The sequence below is a fragment of the Prionailurus bengalensis genome, chromosome C1 (assembly GCF_016509475.1).
Source record: "Prionailurus bengalensis isolate Pbe53 chromosome C1, Fcat_Pben_1.1_paternal_pri, whole genome shotgun sequence".
NCBI classification, from domain to species: domain Eukaryota; kingdom Metazoa; phylum Chordata; class Mammalia; order Carnivora; family Felidae; genus Prionailurus; species Prionailurus bengalensis.
The window spans coordinates 88045711-88048318 of NC_057345.1; the positions used below are offsets into that span (position 1 = coordinate 88045711).

The 2608-nt window shown below is 38.4% G+C and overlaps 1 pseudogene; it reads left to right on the plus strand.

Annotated features, from left to right (window-relative positions):
* Positions 1-522: 522 nt before the first annotated feature.
* Positions 523-1439, plus strand: LOC122479432 (annotated as a pseudogene).
* The last annotated feature ends 1169 nt before the right edge of the window (positions 1440-2608 follow it).

A 2608-nucleotide genomic window follows, 5' to 3' on the forward strand; every position in this document is an offset into this window, starting at 1 on the left:
AGGCTCTCAACAAACTAGAAGCAGGGTGCTTCCTTAATCTCATAAAGAACATCAACAAATCCTCCAGCTAATATCATATTTAATAGTGAGAGACTACTTTCTGCCTCAGATCAAGAATAAGGCAAGGGTATCTCCTCCCCCTACTCATATTCAATGTTATGTTGGTTTGCTAATGAGATAGATTTTCAATAAGGCAAAAGGAAAAAGGAAAATAAAGAGCATATAAATTAGAAAAAGAGAAGAAGTAAAACTACATCTATTTGCAGAAGATACGATAGGCAAAAGATATGATTGTCTATACAGATAATCACAAAGAATCTAAAAAAGGGCTCCTAAACTTTAAATATGTGCAATTCATGTTATTTCAATACTTTTTAAATGGCTTTAAAAATTGCAAGCCAACAAAGCATATTAATTTGCCATATGGAGTCATTTGATAATGACTCCTTAAATATTAAAATATGCTTCCTAAAGTCCCAGCCAGTTCCTACTGTAGTCACCTGCCCCCTCTTTCCTTTCAACATGACAGATGGCTCTATGTCCTTCACCAAGGACTTCCTAGAGGGTGGAGTGGCCGCAGTAGACCTCCAAGACATAGTAGAGCCCATCCATTGGGTCAAGCTGATGCTGCAAGTGCACAGTGCCCACAGGCAAATCACTGCAGATAAGCAGTACAAGGGCATTATAAACTGCATGGTTCATATCCCCATGGAGCAGGGAGTCCCGTGCTTCCAGCGTGGTAACCTGCCCAATGGCATCAAATACTTCCCCACCCAGGTTCTCAACTTTGCCTTCAAAGATACATACAAACAGAGCTTCCTGGGTGGTGTGGACAAGAGAACCCAGTTTTGGCACTACTTTGCAGAGAATCGGGCATCAAGTGGTGCTGCTGCAGCCCCATCCTTGTGTTTTGTGTATCCTCTTGATTTTGTCTATACCCATCTAACAGTTGCTGTGGGCAAAGCTGGAGCTGAAAAGAAATCCCAAGGCCTCAGTGACTGCCAGGTTAAGGACTACAAATCTGGTGGGATGAGGGGCCCGTACTAGGTTTTAATGTATCTATGCAGGGTATTACCTACCAAGCTGCCTACTTCAGTGTCTAGGACACTGCAAAGGGAACACTTCCAAATCCCAAGAATATTCACATCTTCATCAGCTGGATGATAATACAATCCATCACAATGGATGCCGGGTTGATTTCTTGTCCATCTGACACTGTTCACTGCCATATGATGGTGCAGTCAGGGCACAAAGGAGGTGACATCGTGTACACAGGCAGGCTTGACTGCTGGTGGGATATTTCTTGCAGTGAAGGAGCTGAAGCTTTTTTTGAGGGTGTATGGTTCAGTGTCCTCAGAGGCATGGGTGGTGCTTTGGTGCCTAACTTGTATGATGAAATCAAGTTCACGGAAGTTAATTCCGAGTTTTTCCCCCTGTGAACAGGCATGTTGTATTATGTAACATACCTAGAGCATTCCTGACAGACTATTGGCTATCTGTCAGTGGCAACTATTTACTGGTTGAAAATGGGGAGCAATAATATTCATTTGACCGGTTTTCTCTTAAAGCTATTTCTGTGATGATGACGCTCAATTATATTTTTTATTTCAGTCACTCCTGATAAGTAAATTTGAAGAAATAAAAAATATCTGAAATTTTAAAATACCTCTTAAAAACAACTACTTTTACTTTTTTCATAAAAAATATTGATCCATTTTTTTTTTCAAACAAGGGACAGATTCCAAAATTCTTTGTAACTAATTCATTAAAATGGTATGATTAGGTCCCAGGAATATACTTATCTTATTTTCTTTTGAAAGGGCCTGGTATTTAACTAAGACACTATCACCCTATGAAGGCAAACATTTAAAATGGAAAGTTCTCAACTATATTTCAATTCTTTTTTACACAATTTTATTTCAGTATAATCTTCTTTTTTAAAGAATGGCCCTAAATTTCCTTATTAACTTTCTCAGAATGTCCCTGATTTCAGTAATCTCATATTTATTTGTGTACAGATTTTTCTTTGGCTTTATCTTACTGTTAATCTTAACTATTACGTTACTTGCATACCACCTGTTATAATTGTTTCACTATGATTTAGTCCCTTTTCCATTTACCACTGGGAGTAACTTTGTGTTTAGTGCTCTAACCTTTTAGTGGAACCTTCTACCATAATTCACCTACGGGTATGAAGTAGCTAAGAAATCAGCTTTATATTTAAATACCCAAATTACTTAAAAGAACATCAATAGGGTTGCTTTAGATCATGTGTCCCATATAGACATTGCCCATTTTCCTAACCAATAATATTAGTTTGTAAAGGTCTGCATTTCTTAAGAGAAATTGTTACTAAGTAATGTTTACATCTTCTTAAAACTATTTCAATACTACTACTTCAAATGTTTTCACTCAATAGCTCTCGTAGGGCCCTCTGAACTTTCTAGTGGAATATAGAAACATTTAATTTTTTTTAAAAAGTAGCTGAATAGGGGCACCTGGGTGGCTCAGTCAGTTAAGCATCTGACTTTGGCTCAAGTCATGATCCCATGGTCAGTGGGTTCCAGCTCTGCATCGGGCTTTTGTGCTGACAGCTCAGAGCCTGGAG